This window comes from Struthio camelus, chromosome 1 (genome assembly GCF_040807025.1).
Source record: "Struthio camelus isolate bStrCam1 chromosome 1, bStrCam1.hap1, whole genome shotgun sequence".
Lineage (NCBI taxonomy): Eukaryota > Metazoa > Chordata > Aves > Struthioniformes > Struthionidae > Struthio > Struthio camelus.
Window position 1 is genome coordinate 191509161 of NC_090942.1, and position 19743 is coordinate 191528903.

Sequence of the window (19743 nt, forward strand, 5' to 3'; positions counted from 1 at the left end):
GCCCTGGGTTGAAAACTGCCTACGTAGGCTGGGATGCTTCCAGAGTAAGTGGGAACTGGCCGGCTGCATTGCCGCTCTGGATTTGGGTGACAAAATCCTGCCAAAGGCATCTGCATCTCCTTTGGATCTGTCTCTTGGTGAACTTTGTACTAATGCATTCTCAAGGGGCCCGACCTTTAGGGTCTGCTCCTGTACTCTAATAATAGCACATTTCTCACTTTTTGTGTGTTTGACAAGCACAGGAGAATATGTTTCTACAGTAGCATGCAAATTTTAGGGATTTTTAACAAGGAAATCTCAGTTTGCACTGTGCTAAGATTAGGTAATTCCGTTGCAATAACTGATTTAAATTCTCTGTGCTGTTGTGCCACTTAGCAAATGAAAATAAATCTCCAAATTCCTGAGTTTTCTCAGTCCATATGCAGGCAACAGTAGGAAAAAAATGCAGTTCTCGAAAACTAAACTTCATGAACATTTTAGTACAACATAAGCTATTTCCCAAGTAAAACAACCAAAAGCATTGAGATATAGAAGGGGGGGGGGTGTTGGACAATAATTAGCTTTATCATTTATGAGCTATCATTTCTTCATGCCACTTTTCACTCTATCTCACAGGCCAGAATATGTTTTCAGTGTCCTCTAAACTTGCACACTGAAGTGGTGGAGTTTTTGAGGGTGAAGAAACCACAGTGACTAATGCACTATCAGAAAGATGGCCTTCAGTGAATGAACCGGGACCTGGCCTGTGGTAACCAATTGACTCCTCTGTTAAAACGATTGTAGTTCCAGTTTATTTCACATCTATAGAAATGTAAATTCATAGAGGTCAGGTGGAGCTCAGTTGGTGGAAGTGAAGGGAGAGTTGTGCCCTTTAGGTATCCTACATCTAGACAGCCCTTTTATATGATAGAGGCATAATAATATCATGACACGTTCTCACTTCTTATATGTTTGTCAAGCAGATGAGAACACGTTCCCATAGCAGCCTGCAAAATTTAGGTATGAACCCGTGTATTTTCCAGTTTGTTTCTGATTCAGGTTCAGCTGCGACCGAAGTTGTTTTGACATGGGCATACAACGATTTAATAACCAAATTGGTGCACCACGGCCTGTCAAATTAACTTGTGGTTGGCTTTAGAGGGGCAGGGTGAAGGGAAGAAAAAGGCAAAATTGTCTGTCATACCACAGCAGTCTACGTTGCATCACTTCTTTGAACTAATGTCTAGACACAATTTTTTTGTAGTAGTTCTGGTTCTGGTTCCAGAAAGACTTTGAAAGAATGACTCAGGTTTAAACTCTTGCTTGTGAAAAGTTCAAGCTGCTTTTTGATCGAGCTACGTTTCCCTTCTTCAGCTCTGAAATTTTATTGCTCTTGAAAATTTATGAGCTAAAATAAATTTTTTAGGCCTCAGTCTAGAGTGCAAGAAAGATCCTTCTTTTTGGCAATGGCAGCGTATTGCAGGGGATGGTCTTTGATTTCCCAACTAATGAATTGCCTACATGGGACAAATTGCTTCTGGAAGTGGTCTCAGCGCTTGGAGCTGATACCGTCCTGGAGCACAGAGAGAAACCTCTGTGTGGGAGATTTCCTGTGCTGAACTACAGTCCTGCCTCCGAGGAATGGCGCTAGCTAAAACAAGGCAGCTTGTTCTCTTCTGCTACTTTCTGCGCCTTAAAAAGGAAAGGAAAAAAAAAAAGTGAACAAGGCTCAGAAAGCCTTTCACAACTTGTCAGGCCATCTTTACTGGAGGGGAGCTGACACATCCTCCTGTCTGCTAGTGAATACTTATAGGACAGCATTTAGCCAGATGGAGTCCTTAGCCAGCATTTAGTGAACTGAAACAGTTCTAAGCGCTCATTTTCATTTGAATATAAAACCTGAAAATTGTCTGGAAAACGGAAGCCAAGTGGAAAGCTAAGAAATACATACACCTGGGGCAACGGTTGGGAATGGAAATAACTTACCAACGGTTAAAATAAATTACAGAAATAATTCCCTTGTGGCAAAAATGTACATAGCAAACCAAGAAAACATAGAAGGAAGGATCAACTTACCAGAAAACAAAACAAAACAAAACAAAACAAAACATGGTACCATATGGAAATGCACAGCTGAGGCACCTAATCGATCTTACCTTTGTCCTCGTAGTAGAACTTGGCGCTCCCTGTGCTTATGAATCATAAATGCAGCAATGTTTATTACAGATCAGTGTCTTTGGTCCAAGTAACATTAAACTAGTTGTTAAAACAAAATAGACTGTTCTCCCTATCCGGTAAATAAAATGCTAAGTTAAGGTAGTTTTAACTACTTAACTTGATTCTGAGACTTTCACGTGCCATAAAAATCCAAATTTTAAAAATCCCAAACCCTGCTGATGAAATGAGTCTGTTCAAGGAGCTGCAGGATATTCCCTCCAGCAAAGTCGCACTCTTCTGCATGGCATAGGTGCTTAGGGAGATGCTTAGCAGACGGCGGCTGCCTTACCCAGCCTGCTCGCTCTTTGTTCTTCCCTGAACCATTTAATCTGTCTTCTCCCCCAGTGCAAACATCCAGTCCCACCTCCCCTCCTCCTGGAAGAAGAAAAATAAAATGATTACTTGAAACTTCAGTCAGCTCCCTTGCCTGCTTCACTGCACGGCTGCTCAGATAACTCTGTGGGGGAGGCAGAACAAACAGGACCGTGAAAGCTGTCACCGACACCGAAAGGAGCCGCTACTCAAGTGACTCCGTCAGTGTAATGGCTCTTTCCAGCACTGCAGCAGCAAGCAACTATTAGAGGCTTTTAAGGCTGCAAAGTAATTGGAATTCCCTTGTCTTTAGGTGATGCTTGCAGTGTCTTGCATTAAATTTGGGAATGGGTTGCATTGCATGGCTGCAGCCTTAGCGTACAGAGATGGTCCACCTGAGGGCAATGACCTATCTTCCTGTTCTTCCTCCTAAGGAGCTATCAAAATGAGCCTTGGGAGGCCTTGGGAGGAATACTTGGGTGAAAGATTTGAGAAAACAGCATTTAAACTCCAACCAACACTTACATTGCTAGAGCTGACCATAGTCCTCATAAAACTGAAGACAAGGCAGGAGGACCTCGTTGCACAAAAACATTTTTGTTTGATTCTCAGTCCTAGGGTTCCCGTCTTGAGGTGGACCTTACACACCCTTGCCAGCGGCAGGGAGGAGGGCACCGCGGCTCACGCCGAGCTCCGGAGAGGGCAAAGCATCCTACTTTCCTCACAGCTGAATCACATTATGACATTCAAAAGGTAACAAAACTCCAGTTTGTTGCCACATATTGGAGACATGCAAGACTGGTATAGGGTGCTCCCGAAAGAAAGATAAAGATTTAGAGAGTTGCATACAACTGTGAGATGTAATGAGGGGGAAGAACCTGAAGTTGTTCTGTTCCTTCCTGGCAGCATTTGATTCATGCAGTGTGTGGCAAGTTTTCCGCAGATTCATTGCATGCAGTGGAATCTTACAAAAACTTCTACTTCATGACTAAGCCCTTTAGTTCTCTTTAAATTTATAATTTCCTTTCTGAAAGCTCTTTACTACTTACATCTGATACTAATAGGGAGGTGTTTTCATACTTTTATGTGCATTACTTATTTGCTCAACTCAAGGTTTGTAAGGTCCATGAACACTGAAAGTATTTCTTGTTGGATGCCTTTAGCTTGAGTTTCAAGCTAATTTTTTTGTGCAATATGGATGTCATCAAGAAAAGCAAGTTTATTGCTGTCTTGGACCTTGAAAAATGTGCTAAGCAATAATAAAAATTAACCCTTTTACGACCGTTCCCCATTCTACCGGCTGCTGTACAAAAAATAATGGAACTGCCTTCTTTAGACTAGCAGTGAGTTCTTTAATTATGAACCATTGCTATCTCTTGTATAGACAGGAATATGGAGATGATGTTTTAGGTCTCAGAGCTGGAAGCAGTATTGTTGATTCTGGCCAACAACAGCATCCACGTTTTTTTCTTCCAGTATAACTTGCTTTTGCCTACCCCACATTTCCTCGGGAGGCAAACAAAACTTGGGGTGTTTTTTCTCAAAGCACACCACAACTAATACTCGAAGAAAATTTTTATCAATGTAATATGTAAAGGATAGCCTAATTAGTCAGATCTCACTAGTTTGCAACAGCAAAGCTTATTCAGAAGTATAGATTTAAAATATCCAAAGGATGATAGAAGGTTAATGCTTTTAAGATTGCCAAATTTCTGCCATCATTTTCAAATTCTACTGCATTCAGCTATAACCAAGCATGCACACAATCCAGCTTTTGCAAGATGCTGAAGATTGGAACATCTATTTCTATTATATCCTTTAAACTGCCTCACTGGAAACAAATGGGTTCTGAATCATTTTCATTGAGGAATTAAATGCTGTGTTGCTGTCTCTGTTAAAAATTAACAGAGAGATTATCAGTACCCAGGCTCACATTGCTATTGTTCTGAATCTATCTGTATGCATAATCTATATTACTGATAAAAGGCCCAGACGGTGGAATTACACATTATGGAAATACAAACGTTGAACATTGTTTCCATGTGTTTTGGCAGTAATGACTCAGATAGCAGTAAACTGCTATCTCTGGAGGTATCCTGCTAGTATGCTCTAAACTGTGCCCTGCAGTTCTGCCGTGTTAAATGCCCCAATCCCCAAACTACCTATTCTGCAGAAGACAGAATACTCCTGGAAAGGGCCGACATAGCCAGTTTCTGGAGCTCTGGAAAGAAGAGGGTGGAAGTGTAATGAGAATGGAATTATGGTTGCAGGGAGGGATGTTGTGGACCACCACGTTCTTGCATTGCCAGGGTTGCAGAGCTGTGGGATGGGACCACTTGACAGCAGAAGGTACCTTGCAATCCCGGTAAGCAGTGGCACCGCAGAGGGGCTCATCTGTTTGGACACGTCCAGCAGAACTGGACATCACTGCAGACTGCCTGATTTTTTGTCAAATCAGAAACTTGCCTTCAGAGTACAGTTATTAACAGCGCCTTGGCTAATAGCTGCAGATTGGATGGTTTCCTAAAGTTTTAGCTAAAAATAATTGCTCTGGGACTATATAAAGCATGAATCCTTTTGAATTAGTATTGCACAGTCTTTGCTGTTGTACTTGCATACCTCTTATTCCTGCTTAAATAGTCTCACTTTTAAGTGTCAAAGTGCACTGAGAACCTTAGTTTAACAAGTTAGAGCCTAAGCATAATTGCTATATGATTTAGCTTTCATCATACGTATTACCATGACCCACTTTTGGAGCATATGCCTACACTGCATTCAGGGCCTTCAGGGCAATAGAGATACACTCAATTGGCCTTGAACAGAAGTGCTGAAGTGCTAAGAATAGCTCAGGTGCCTGTAGTTGGCTAGCTAAGGCATCAGTCAGCCCAAGCCAAAATGCTTTGATCCTTGAGTGAGATTTGCAGCTCCTAGTGAGTGACCACAGTAGATTTGAGCAGGGAAGAGGTTTCTAATTTCTTGCAAGAGAGAATTACTTTCAAACCTGCCTGTAGGATGCTGATCAACATGGGACACCTTCTCACCTGTGGTATGCGAGATATGGCTCAAGGTCTTGCTTCTGACTGAAGCACAGCAGGGTCCTGAGTGCTGGTCCAAGCTGAATTATTGAACCGCTTTGGTCCTGCTATTCTGAGACAATTCAAACCATAAATTTCTTCTTGCCACAATCCTTCTTTTCCTTTCCCTGGAAAAAATGTTTCGGATTTGACAAATAATATTTTTTGACAAGAGATTGTTTCCCAGTTGTTCCTGAAGCTGAGTATTCTCAAACACAGTCAGTTCATGTGGAAAGGCGGTGTCAGGATGTTGCTAACTGCATGTGCTTTAATAGAAGCTGGTCTCTCCGACATTAGGTTAGGACATCCCAGAGCTGGGTTCTGCCACTTACTCTGTGATTCTGGGCAAGTCATTTCAGGCTAGGTTAAACAAAATACGTGAATGATTGCCTAACCTCTGCTGAAGGCCTTCCACTGATGTGTCTAACTCCTATTACACTATCTTGGCCTTGCTCTTTCAGATTTCTGTCTGTAACATGAGGCTTCACAGCCTCACTGAGATGGGCTGCTGTCAAGAAAAATATTAAGGTGTGGGCTAAAGGTAAGAAGGTAGCTGAATTCCTAAGGTAGATAAATAAAGTAAGTCAAATCACAAGAATAACCATGTAAGTATTCTTGAGATTGTAGCTCTCTGAGAAGATGCTTCAGTGCTAACCCTGAATTTGTACTTCATTTCAGAATTAACTTTACAAGATGGCCACAGTAATATGCACTTTCAAATGACCAGGCTAGATCTATATTCACCAATAGTTAGCACCAGGGAAGGAAACACTGAGAGCCCTGTTTGATAAATTGTTGGAAAACAAAAAGCAAACAAACAAACAAAAAAAAAACAGAATGGCAAAAGTAACCCTTATTCCAGTCCCCAGTAAAACATAATGGAAACACTACTATGCCCGCTGGCAAATATCCGTGTAACCTTTACAGCTGCTTGCGCAGTTGAGCAAGGCGCTTTGGACATGCGAAGGCGAGGCTCACTGAAGGAGGCTCACTGCTTACATCTGATGTTTGGTGAGCAGAGAGACCCTTGCTGCAAGGCTGCTGTTTAGCACGAGATTCTTGTTTTTTAGCTCTTTTCAGAGCTGGCCTTACTTGGTCAGACCGCAGGTCTGCCTTGGTCACTGTCTCGTCTCCAGGAGTGTCTATGAGCAGATGGCTAGGAAGGAAAGTAAGAACATGGCAAGCATATAGGATATTTCTTGTCAATAATCTCCTGGCTATTTCCAGCCCAGAGACTTCCTGAGAGGGAAATTTTTATATATTATAAACATTGTAACATATACATATTTTCTATATTTTTCCTAACCATTGGTGGATTCCATGAGTTTATGTAGTCGTTTTCAGGCAGAAATAAAGCAGAGAGCTTTGGTCAATAGCCCACTTTCATATTTTCATACTGAAAGAATCTGCTACGAGTAGCTTTGTTCTTCTGGAGAAGTAGCTGAGCTTCAAAGAGAGAGGAGAAAGAGTTTAAAAGAGGTAAAACATCTTTACAAGGAGATGAAGAGAAGAATCAGTGACATAGCGTGAGTTTTTTGCTATTGCTGTTGTTTAGGATCCAGAGAAGCAGCAACCTGCAACTTAAAAAAAAAAGCCACTTGTGGCTTTCTCATTTTGAGAAATTGTTGGAAAACAAAACAAAACAAAAAAACAGAATGGCAAAAGCAAGCCTTACTCCCGTCCCCAGTAAAACATAATGGAAACACTACTGTGCACACTGGCAAATATCCCTGTAACCATTACAACTGTGTGGCTTGCACAAAATGAGGCCGGGGCTGCCTTTGGCCATTCTCAGCTGGCTAAAGTAACCCCACTTCGATGTACTTGAGCACGCAAAAGAACTGTTCTGGTGCACATCTGTTGCGACTTAACGCTCTATTATTTAGTGATTATTGGAACACAGAAAGTGAATGTCCCAACCCTTCTCTTCTTCTGTTTGCAAAGTTTCTCTCCATCTGTGTTATTACTTTAATATAATTCTTAGGGTACAATGCTCTCTCCCAAGTTGATCATTCCTACAAATTTCTCTTATTATTTCCTGTTCCCTGTTTGCTCTTTTTGTTCATATCCTTATAGTATTGTCATTGTTACTCTTTTTTTTTTTTAAATATGCGTTAAAATAGATTCTCAGTTACCGTAGTGGGAGTGATACGTGACCCCAACTAAAACAAAAGTATTGAAGTTTTACTTCTCTTAGATTTCTGGTGTGCTTTATCTTTCCTTTAAATAATTTTTAATGAGTAAGTGCCATTTGACAATGTCCTCCCTGTTATTATAAAGTTGCATCCAAAAGCTCCTCAGCCTCTTTTCGTCTCAGCGGTTGGTTTGCTCTTTATTGACGCTACTGATTCTAATCTCATTGATTCCCCAGAGCTTTCAATTAAAGGTCCCATGTAAATGCAGTGGAACATAAAAGTAAATGAGATCCTTTGCATACTTAATGTAAAGTGTAAATGATTTTATAGGAAACCTAACAAAAACAAGATTTATATTATTAGTGTCACCGTCTATTGCTCTATGTCCAGTTCTTTCCATGATGGGCTCCTGTTCTCATTTACTTATAACTTTGCCAAATTGTAACAATTGGGAAGGAAAATTTCCCTGCTGGGCATCTGCTCATTTAGCTGAAAGTTAAGTGAATAAATAAAATACTTCAGTTACTTCCAAGAATACGGCTAGAAAAAAATATATTGTTTTGGTGAGATAAATTTCTGTCTTTCATTTTGAGAGCTCCAGTTTGTTCTCCGTGCCTTATAGAAGTGACTGAAAATTAATGGCAGATGATCTTTATGTATTTTTCATCTCCAGAAAAATAAACTCAAATATGGTCCCCTTTTAAGGGAAAAATGCAGTTAGCATATGCTCTGTAGATGTTTGCTGCAGCTGTGAGCTAAATACCTTAGAGAGTCCATCCGAACTGGACACAACTCATATTGGACGGTACAATTGCAGTTCTGGGCTCCTGTGGCCTTGGATCCTGTCTTTCTTGGCCTCTCAGTGCCCTCTTTTTTCCAAGTGGTGGTAGTGAGGAGGGGGAAGTTGTCTGGTTTAACATAGGGAAGAAAGGAGGTAGAGCTGGAGAGACGCGTGAGCAATCTGGGACAGGGAGAGGGGAAGGGGAAAATAGGAGAAATGAGGGGGGATTTTGTCTGGGTGAGAAACTGTAGAGGAGTCTAGGACTGGACAAGGAAGCAGGAATGGGGTCCACTAAAAAGCCTCAGAGAATCCAAGAGCACTGGGCAGAGGCTTGTATAGCCCGCAGAGAGCTGTGGCTCTCGCCACTGAATGGTGCCCTTCCTCTCTAGCAGGGGCCACTCAGAGGATGGCCATCTGTCCTGGCTGTCCCACGCATGCTAACGTCCTACAGACCTCTGTCAATCGACGCATCAGTAAGGTCCAGCTCCCTCACCCGTGCAAGTGAAAGCAAATTCAGGCAGTAGGGAATCAGCATGATTAGGCTTTAAAAAAAAAAAAAGAAAAAAGAGATTTTTCTCTGCCCTCCTACCTTCTCCCCATAGCACTATTTTGGAAGAACACCGTGTTATGTTGCAAAATCAGATATTCAGAAGGTAGGAATTTCTGGAAATAATATCATTTGTGTGGCTTTAACTTAGCTGTCAGGTTTGGCATTATATCACAGCCTCTGTTTATGAAAAGGAACCAACGGCTACACTGGAGAGCTTTGGTTGCCTAAGGGCCAATGACCTGATTACGTTCAAGACAGGCAAGCACTGTGCACTGGCCACCAATGATACTCGTATTGGTTATCCTGAAAGCTAATTTCCTGAAGCAGGAGGAAATTATGAGCAAAGTGTATGGGAGGTAAAATAGAGGTAGAGAAGTGAAAATAAATACAGGAATTTATTTCAGAGAAGTTTGTTTAGATGGAAAAAAATGTTCCCTTTTGTCAAGGAGGCAGTGCTTGGCTGAACATCCCTTCTCATTTAGTGGGGGAGGAAATCAGCCTTTGGAAGGACATCATTTCTATAGGGAACAAAAAAGAGGAAAGAACGATCACTATAGGTAGGAAATTATTAACTGCTGAAAACAGGTAAATAAAGATTTCAGAGAAAAATCTGCAAAATACAGAGCTATGGATAATATGAAAGCACTCAAAGCATATTGGGAACAAATGAAATCATGACAATGTTTCAGGCTCATCACTAAACACCATAGGCAAAATTGATACCAGTGATGCAGAAAAGGCAGAAATATTTAAAAATATATTCTTTATTCAGAATGGACCAGGATTTGTATTTGCATCATAGGAGAATAATATAGGACTTCCAACGCATTAGCAATTCAAATAGATGTTAAGAAAATGCCTTGAAATCAGGGCTAAATTCCAGGATACTAGAAGAATAACGAAGCTGTGCCAAAATTCGGAGGGTAAGTGAGAAGATGCACAAATTATAAGCTTGTTAGCCTGACATTAGTTGTAGGCAGAATGACAGAAAAACAACATGAGGTTTCAAAGGAACAGACATCTACAAATATAATTAATACCTGCCAATATAGATTAATGAAAATTAGCTCTTGTAAAGCAAGCCTGATTCCATTCCTTGAGGAATTTCTACATTTAGCTGGTAAAAGTACTGCATTATATGTAGATTTGTTAAGGCTTTCAACGTAATACTGGATGGTATTCTGTTTAAAACATGAGCGCTAGCCAATTTTCAGAGTTTTTATTGTAGTGGAGTTGCAAATATGAGGAACACCTGGTGATTAGTCTTTAAATAATGCCCAACTTGAAATCAATCTTATTTACTTATTTGGTTAGATATCTGCTGCCCGACCAGAGTCAGTACATGTACAAGGCAGTAGATAACTTGGAGATACTGTGAATGAAACATGCAGCGCTGCTGTCAACAGGCACCTAACATATGTAAATAAGTAACTCCAACCCAGCTCTAGAAATGCATTTTGTTTCCCTATATTTTTCCTCCTTTCTGAATCCCAGTTTTAACAAACTGCAGAAACAAAACGAACTACGTTGACTAAAATCAGACAGGCTCTCAAAGAAGCCGTCCAGACAGAGATAGCCCGAGGAAGACCTGTGGGGATGTGGAAGTTTGCCCCACGCAAGCCAAATCCACCTGGGGACTGAACCAAATGTTTCTGTGCCCCAGCGTTCACGGGCAGCACTTGCGTGAGTCGAGGGGCCGTGTAACAAGCCATGCGAGATGACACCTAGACCATCTCAGGTGAACGACGTACCTCTTATCTCGCCTGCTCATCCACCCTGGAAAGGGTGGGAAGGAGTGAGAAGATCCCAAGCGGAAGAGAGCTCTTTCTCTCCTCCCCACTGCCAGGGTAAGAGCAGAAAAATCCCGGATTTCCAGTCTCCCACTCTCCACGCGTCGCCCTGTGAGCTCTGTGCTCTTCTCCCAGGTGCCGGGAGCCTTGCCAGGGCTCAGGACTTTTCATTCCCACTGAACCCAAAAGGAGGTGACCCAGCACCTCGCAAGTCTGCATTCGTAATGCCTATGTTCTGGGACTGAATGGCTAAAATATGTGCAAATGAAGACTTTTAAAAGCGAGAATGAAAACACAGCCACACAGGCTGTTACAGTAGGATGAAATGAGCATATATTCACCCTCTGTGGCTTGCTGGGAAAAAAACAGTTCAGATTTGCAGTAGGACTAACAGGCCTGAAGGACGACTAAGGGGCCAGAGATGAAAGACGGGAGTAGCTTGATGTCTGGCTGTGTGAGTTTGAACTGGCTTGTACATAAACTAAAAAAGGTGATTTCTAAGTTCCAAATAAAACTTCTGACAGGATTTATGAAGCATGTCTTATTAATATGGACTTGCATTAAAGAGAAGGGGAATTTTTCAGAACAGAAAGTATTCGCATTACAGTTGCAATCAGTCTGACAATTTTCCAATTAAATATGTTGAAAAAATCAGTTGCTTCTTTGAAAGCATGCAGAGTGGAGAATGTTCTGAAAAAAAAAATCTGTGGAGCACTGATTACCATCTCTAATTTCTCTCTCCATTTTTACTATCAAAATAATCTCTATCCCTCGCCTGACTGTCATTCAAGACCTTGAATGTTTTACCTGACCGGCACTTGGCTTCTTACTTCTTATTTTCTTCAGAGTACTGGGAACACTTGTTTCACTTTGCTAGCTGTCTTTCTCCTTCCTAGACAGCCTTATAGGCTCTCATGGAACAGGTAAAGAACATACCCTCCTTCCCATCTATATGACCAGACGAATTAAGGGAATGGCAGCAAGATCCCTGAATGCTTTTCCGCAGGGACTTCTGCTGTTTCTCTTTCATTTATTTCGAACCACTGAGGAGCAGCATTTTGCACTGCTGCTTGGGTGTTTTAGTAACAACAGTGTTTTCAGGGCCATAGGCAACAGATGGAAAAACAATCCCTATTCTAACTGCTGCATGAAATGCAGGCAGTACAGCCTGCTCTGTGTTTTACATATTAACAGAGATGTACAGATCACAAGATGGGGGGGGATGGGTGGAAAATTGCTTTTCCTTCCCCTTCCCTCCACGTACGCTTCGCTTAGCTATGCCGTTTCAGTGTGCAGCTCCCATTGTTAAAAATAGAGTGCAAGAAATCAATTCTAATCAAGCATTTGAATGAAGGCACTAGGCAAGGCAGAAGGCTCCAACAAAACAGAAGACAGAAAGCGACGTTCAGGTGAGGGTGCCCTTAAACAGATGTATATTGAGAATGTAGTGATTTGTGCCCTTCTGGATGGATTTTGCACAAAGGTGAGGGCTTTCCGCTCCCAGCAGCTCCTAGAGCAAAGGAGGACAGCCAGCACCTCCGCGAGCCAAGCTGCCGTGAGAAATTGGTCGGAGCGCCAGGCACCCCTCCATGCCTCCCTGGCCTCCACTGCAAGCAGGATATGAAACACTGCAGTGAACTGGCTCGCCTTTACTTTGCCGTGTCAAAGATCAGGCTGCAACACTATTTGCCGGCAAGACGGAAAAGTATCGTGCAGTGTTTGTCTGGAGGAAGAAGAGGAGGGGGAAAAGGAAGGAGTTCTGCCTGCCCCAGCAGTGCAAGAGCGTGGATTTACCCCGTATAAACAAATCTGGGGCTGCCTTCTGCAGTCAGCCTTACTAGAAACACTGTGCGCCATTTCCTCCCAAGGGGAGGCTATTATTGTGCTCCTCGATATTATGTCTCTTACTTCACCATACGCACTCAGCCACCAAACGTGCAAGCCTGTGCATGTGAAAAATGACTTGCCACCTGCAATGGAAGAGATCCCGCCCAGCAGCTCTCCTACTGCGCCGTCTGGCACAAGGAGGTCTTCATCTGATGGGGGACTCCAGGCACCGCTTTAATAAATATAAGAGGAACTTGTCCTAAACAACGGTCAGCTACTGCAGTTCTCTCAAGTATCTCCTTTTCCAAAGAGTGAGACGCAGTCACTCTCGTTGTTGTGTGGTTTGGGAAAGGATGGTGACAAGTCGCACAAGGTGACAGGTTGTGCTGAGGAGGCCGCGGAGGGGCGCGCTGCCTTTCTGCCCCGCTGGTTCTCGGCGGCAGCCCCTGTGCTCTCCCTGCAGCGTCCTGGCGGCACTATCCTTTGCGGAGTGTGGTTTTGGGGATACAATCCTTCCACATACTCCCCCCTCCCAGCTTAAAACCCACTGTTGGCCCATTCTGGCACACAACACTACAGGCACCATGTCGACATAGAAAGCGTTTCCGTTTCTGGTCTTACCTCCATCGCTGATGTTTAAGGTTAAGCAAGTGTTGGTGTGATGGAGGCTTTGTTAAGGGCTGAAAGAAGATAAGACTGCTCTAAAAACAGGGCTGTATTCTGTAGCTAACTGGGAGTAAAGTGTCTCTAAAATATTGTTTACATGCATAATTGGTGCAGGGTTATTACAGTTACTTTAGATGCATTAGTGGCTTATGCTGAAACAAGCTGAGTCTTTGTCTCTCAAAACAAGCAAGGTCTATATTTCTTGGTAATTATGTCAAAATTGTTGTTGTTGGGATGTTTAATACGAACTGCTCAGCATCTTGCTCTTTATGAGAGGGGTGAAGACATAAATTGCAGTTACATTGGAAACTTTGGTCTTGATTCTTTGCTGCTCTTTTCCAAGAGCTGTCCCATAATAGATGCAGGATAACAGAGAAAGGGTGAACACGAATTGAAGTTGTTTTTGAGCACCCCCAGGATCTGTAAAACACTATCGCCTGCCCCAGCATCATGTATTAATTAGAAAAGATTGGAGGCTGCTCTTAGACATGCTCCTTCTTTTTATGTCATGCAGCCCACAACTCTTGAAATATGAAGTGCACTGGGTATCCCTCCTCCCAGTCCAGCACATTGCTTGGCGATGCATCAAGGCAACGTTCCCCTACAGGCCAAACTCTGCCTCTGTATAACAAATGCAGCTTCACTCCCATGAAAAGTGATGGAGTTAAAAATTGAGGGTCTGTGTGACTTGAATGGCAAGACTTGGTCTTCAAGGAAATGTTATGTATTGGCATCCTTGCTCATGTCTGGGATGTTGCCAGGACATCCAGGAAGGAGATTAACCTTTGCTGGTAAAAGCTTTATTCTGCTGCTTCCGTTATAGCAAACAACCCCTGCTCCTGTGACAACAGTGGTGGTGTGAAATGCTGGAAAATAAAGATGCCCCTTAGGGGTGAAATACCTTTTGACAAAGAGATGCTGGTGATAGCAGGAATCCATATTTGTGTGTATGATCAAAGCATTATATCTTTGACTCTCATATCTCAGCTATGAACATGTTTTGTGGATGCAGCTCCCCATTCAGGAACTGCATGCGTGCTTTATTTCCCAATGGCAGGTATCTGATACATTCTTTGCAATTTTATCTTCCAGCTTATAGCTGCCAGTCAAACTGGTGACAGCAACACGCCTGGAGCGAGAGGGGGAAAAGCATAAATACAGTGCTGGTAAAATTAGTTTCCTGACTCAAGTCAGGTGAGTGGTTTTCAGCCACTGGTTCAACCACTCGCTCACTGCTCCTATTGACTTCCCAGGTGTCTCAAGAATTTGTTTATACCAGAGACATTGTTTGTGTGGTTTGCAAAGGAAAAGAATTTGGCTTAAATTGAGGTGTTCTTTCATTTCCACTGCTACTTTTTTTCTGTCAGGCCTTCGCTTTCCCCACATTTATCACAACTGGTTACCAGGTCATAGTTATCTTTGGTCTTAGTGTTTCTGCTGTTCTTACAGGGATATGAAGCATTTGGCTTGCTGCCTTTCCCGAAGCCATGAATATGGGATTTACAAAATCTCTGCCTTGTGTGTCCCTAATACTTTCTAGGCTCTACCTAGAAACTGGTGTTCAGCTCCTTAGTTAATGTCATCTATCTTCTTGCATTTTCTGGATTTTGCAATAGATTGAGGATTTTGTATTCCTATTACAATTCTGTATGTCTGTGCTGGTAGTCTACTAGGGATAGGAAAGTCAGATCTGCATATTTTCTCACCAAGCAGACGTAATAACTGTAGTATTTCAATAGCATACACTGGAGGCATTGTGTGATTGCCAACAGCATCTTTTCATACATGCTGTCTCATTGTCTAGTGACAGTGATCAATTGTCTCCTCTATTTTTTAAGAAAATAGGTTATTTCTCACTCTGATGGCTTCTTCTCCTTTCAGATGCTGTTTCTTGAATGCAGACTCTTGCAAGACATCCCTTTCCCAGCGTAGCGATGCCTTTGTTCTGTTGGTCCTGGTGCAAAAACAATTGGCTCTTCCTCTTCCATGAGAAAGGCTCCCACCCTGGTTACAGTCCTATGAATTCCTAATGAAGCTCTGTGGAAGCTGTATTTCAGGAGTGGATTGAAGGTCAGCACGGATGCAGTTACCTATCAGGTTGCATATTTCAAGGTCATCTGGAAAGCTTGGAAGAAGCAAGTTTACAGCTGCTAATAGCCTTTGAACTAAATTAATATTTCGGTATGGACGTGTTATTACGTTGTCTTACACGTTTAGTCAGGTCAAGTGTTTCAGGGATACTAAGGCACTCAGTTTCATTTTGGTTTTAGTTTACCCTTAGGTCTATTTTCATGACCGCTTAGTTGAGAGCTGAGGTTTTGGTCATGATCTCTCGCAGCTTTGGTCCTGTTGTACCCATGTCTGTACAGCAGCATCACCACCGTGACCGCACACATTGCCAGCGCTGCTAGGATACGTGGTGCTGTTTGGGATCAACGGTGCCGAGCTGACCCTCACTGACTCGATGTGTTTTTTGTGCCTGCTACCCACTGGGAGTTGGGAGACAGCGAGGGAGCTGCTTTACTAAGCTCCCAACACTTGCCATGACCAGTCCCTAGCACCAAGATGTGAGGTACTGCTTCTGCATCGGTAGCATCTGGGTAATTCTGCACCACCTACATGGTACTTTCAGTTGTTCGGATCTACGCAAGAATGAACCTTAGCTGTCTTCTTTGTTATTATTATTGTTATTATCCTGTGATGCAGGATAGACTTGTTTAAGCTCTTTCCTGATATGCCTTGTCTGGCAGATATCTCAGTCCTTCAAATGCATATCAATAATCTCTTTAGTAGCTTTGCTGCAAGGAAGCTACAGTGCACTGTCTGCTCTGAGCAGGCTACTCCTTTTGCTGGCGTCTATTTATGAACCATTTGTCCTAGGTGTAGTGTAAGCAGGTTCAGGACTTCATCCTTTCACTGAAAGGAGTATCTTTTTATCTGTAGCATCTGAAGCTACAACCTGGCTGATTTTACTCTCGGAATTCATCTGATAATTTTCTTTGTCCTGGTGCTATTTGCAGCCATACCGTCAAGGATGTGTAACATGGCTTTTCTTTGTTGTGACTGCTATTTTGCGTCACACCGAACTGAGCTGGTCTTGCAAGTCGAGTGATGCCCATTCTTTATTTGGCAGTCGACTGACTTAATGTGTGTGTTGTTTCTGTCTTTGCACCGTACAGCTTGTTCGCCTGGGATATTCCTGCGGAGTAAGTCTTGGCATAACCTGACAGCGTATGAGCTACTCCACGCTAATGCCTCTTGAGGATTGTCTTAGAGCACGTCGAGCGTGAGGTGAATTTCTATACCTTTAAGTAAATTACGGATCTCTCACTGCACACTGAAAAAGCCCTGTAGCAAGTTAATATAGAATAGGTGCTCCGTGCTACGTTTACATGCTCCCTTGTGACGCCCCAGCTCCCTCCAGATAAGATAAACTCTGATCGTCACAAACCATGTGGGCTTTTCCTTTGTTTTCTGCTAATTTAGAGTCCCAGACAGGCAGAACCTTGCTCTGGGTCTCTAAGGCTCACAGTCTTCCTCAGCTATGGTGCTTTCCGTACATCTTTGATAGCATTATTTTTTGTCATAGTCATGTATGACCAGATTTGCAGAACAGTCACCACTGCAATGTTTTTCTTCTGCCACACCTGTAAGTCCGTCTTCTGTATTTTTTTTCTCCCCTGCTTTGTGAGCACTTGCTCAAAAGCATCCTCTGTCTTTTCTTTTTCTTCTGGAGTTAATATTTCAGCTGCTTTAGCTCTCCAGACTGGCTCGTTGAAGAGTCAGACAAGCGCAAATACCATCATATAGGAAGTGGCCAGATTACATAGCTGGAGGCAAGGAATGGACTGGCCGCTTTCAATGACAGCTTGCCATTAGCTCTGCTTAGCTGCAGTGTCAGACTGTACCCACTTTGTGATCCAAAGAAAGTCAATATATAGAGGGTGACCTTTTATTTATATCTGCATGGGGGCAGGAATTCAGTATTGCTGTGATTGGTTTCATTTTTTTCACGGCAGTGTTTTCAACTTCTGGTCCTCTATATCTTCAGGAATGGAGTTACATCCGGCACAGCATTCAAGCATAGAAAGAGAGACTCGAGACAATACAGTTTCAGTGCTGCACTTTTTTTCTCCCCAATCTTGATAATGGTAACAGTTTTCAAAGTGCTGCTTTCAGCAGTTCCTATGCAATATTTGATAAGCACAGGTCATACCTGCTTTGTACCTCAGCAGCTCCAAAGGCAGTTCAAACCAGACCCGCTCTTTGATTATGGCTGTGTGGCCCTAACGCTGCTGTAAAGGGCACCCTGGACCTTCATCCCTGCTGGACCATGTGTCCAGATGGCCCACGGTGCCTCTGTACGCTCGCCGTCCTCTTCCCAGGAGGACAAAGAAGACAAAAAAGAACAAAAAAGCCTTTTAGTTTTTATCAAAATCAGTACTGGAAATCACTTTGTCTTACCAGAAGTGCAGGAGGAAGGAAAACAGTGTCCTTGAGGTGGGAAGACTTACCAAAAGAGATAGTCCGGTTACCTTGCTGTAAATAGCTGATGCTGGAAGATGATTTCTTTCTTCATATTAATCAGTTTCAAAATAAAGTTCCATGACGATGGATAATTTAACGCACGTGAAATCTCCCGTGCAAGGTCATACACTGAGTCACGAAACCTCTGATTTTTAAAACCTCTGTAACTGTCAGTGTAGAAGAAGATAATGTCTAACTTATTGGACTTGCATTTTTTTCTAAATTTCCAGTATAGGAGAAGCCTAGCAGCTGCTCTTATTCACAATATACCTCATCTTGAACTACTGTTTGACTTTTTTTTTTTTAAACACTGAAGATGCAGCATTCATCTCTTTCCGTATGTTTTCCAGCAGTGAGGCAAAGACTGCATGCAAGCTGGAAGTAAGCCTCTTAACAAATCCGCAACGTGCTGCAACTAGTGGAAATTTGTGGGAAATACTGTCTTAATAGCCCGCCAACAAACTACAGTGACAAGCTTTGCCAAAAGTAGGGTGATATACGGACATAACCGAGGATGTAGTGCCTGTTGTTTTCCTTGGGGAAGATTTCCGCTGAGTCCAAAGGTCGCTCAGCGAAGCGGGGTCGAGAATTGCACTCTGGCACCCCTGAAACTTTCTCAAACTTGTGGGACACTGGAGCTGTCATGCTGAAAACCTAAGATCTCTGGGTAAAACCTGAAGAGCTGGTAATGGTAGGTGTGAAGGGAACGTGGACTTGAATTCAGCCCAGGGCCTATACATGCAGTATGAATGTACTTACAGGAAAACAGCCCCCCTCCTCCACATCGAGCCCCTCAGCTGTCCTTCACGTAAGGCAGTCTCTTTAGAAGTGCTGCTGCCCGCAACACTTTTGCAGCGATGCAGTGGTAAAGTACATACAAGTTCAACAAAAAATGGTGATTCAGAGTGCTGCACTGAACATATCCTAACTACAAAGGCCCAGTCTTTTATGGATGCTTTGATGCTATTATGTGAACAAATCCACCTCTAACACCCTCTCCCTCTCTTTTCATCTGAGCTGTTTCTTGTTGCAACAGCTGAGTTTGCTCAAATCTCTCCTGTTTTGCAAAAACGGAGAGTTATCATTTCCTCGCGGCAATTCTGTCTTCCTTTTCCCTGTCCCGTTCAGCGGTTCAACTTCCTGGAGCCTGAGAGGCTTCGGTTTAACCTCAGCCATTGATCACAGCGCAGGGTAACTGGGTGAAACGTAATGGCCTGTAAATACAGGTCACGCGTGACGCTGCAACGGTCCCTTTCTAGCTTTGAACACTGCAAACTCTGCCGAAGCACGAGGGCTCACGGGCTCAGCTCTGCCAAGCTCCAGAAAGAAAAATTAAAAAAAAAAAACAAAGGAAAGAACTTATTCCATTGAAAACTGGACTGATGTTGAGCACGGCCCCTGGGCATGGCTTGTTGCTCCGAACCTCACCTTGGCAGACCTCCCTTCGGCAGGCTGGGCCCCAGCAGCCAGCCAGCCAGGCACGTGCGTGCACCAGGGAGCGCCTGTGGGAGAAGCAAGTCTCCGAAAAGCCTTCTGCAGGGCACATGCTCCCGGGGGCCTAGAGCAGCAGCTACAGCCGCTGCAGCTTCTCATTTGCAAAGGAGGCCCTCCGCATGCCTGCTTGTGGCGCCTCGCAGGCGGCAGCAGCAGCAGCAGCAGCAGCAGCAGCAGCAGCAGCAGCAGCAGCAGCAGCAGCAGCAGCAGCAGCTCCTCCCGGGGGCGCCGCGCGGCGCCGCCAGGTGGCGCCGCAGTGCGCGTTCCCCCTCCACCCCCCCCCACGCACAGCCCGCTGGCGGCGGCGGGGAGAGGGGGGACAAGGCGGGGCATGCGCAGTGCGCGCGCCTCGCCCGGCCCGTGCGGCGCGCGCGCTGGGGCCGTTTGCCTC

The 19743-nt window shown here is 43.5% G+C and overlaps 1 long non-coding RNA gene across 1 annotated transcript; it reads left to right on the plus strand.

The window, feature by feature from the left end:
* The first annotated feature begins 12117 nt into the window (after positions 1-12117).
* On the plus strand, positions 12118-15334 carry LOC138065825 (uncharacterized). The gene is made up of 3 exons (XR_011138891.1): positions 12118-12247; positions 14424-14525; positions 15213-15334. It is a non-coding gene; the product is annotated as an uncharacterized lncRNA (long non-coding RNA).
* Positions 15335-19743: the final 4409 nt, after the last annotated feature.